The sequence below is a fragment of the Aquarana catesbeiana genome, linkage group LG05 (assembly GCF_042186555.1).
Source record: "Aquarana catesbeiana isolate 2022-GZ linkage group LG05, ASM4218655v1, whole genome shotgun sequence".
NCBI classification, from domain to species: Eukaryota; Metazoa; Chordata; class Amphibia; order Anura; family Ranidae; genus Aquarana; species Aquarana catesbeiana.
In genome coordinates, this window is record NC_133328.1 from 84,283,573 (window position 1) to 84,284,124 (window position 552).

Sequence of the window (552 nt, forward strand, 5' to 3'; positions counted from 1 at the left end):
GGCACACACCAAATAGAGGATAGCAGGGGTGTGGGTTCCAGGAGGAGGGAGATGGGGGCGTCAGAGCTGGTCTACATCTGTGTAGCGGTATGCAGCAGAACCTCGTCCGGCGTCCGTGGTGGAAGATAGATACGGCGTGTATTCGGAGCTGAAGCGAGGCTTGGATCGCAAACACAGTGACGCCGAGCTGTGACGTCACTCTAGTGCTCTCTAGTGTCCAATCACGGCTGATCACGATGTAAACAGGAAGAGCTGTTGATCGGCTTTTCCTCAGCTCGCATCTGAACAGACGCGAGTAGAGGAGAGCCGATCTACTGCTTCTCCTGACAGGGGGGTCTGTGCTGATTGTTTATCAGTGCCAGCCCCCCTCGGATCCTGCCCAGGACCACCATCATGCCACCCAGGACCACCAGGATGGCCATCCACACTGGACCACCAGGTATGCCCCCCTAGACCACCAGGGAAATGCAAATCGGAGCCAAGGCAGCTGCCCAATCAATGCCAGGCAGCTGCCAATCATTGCCCACTCACAATGCCTACCACTGCCAGTGC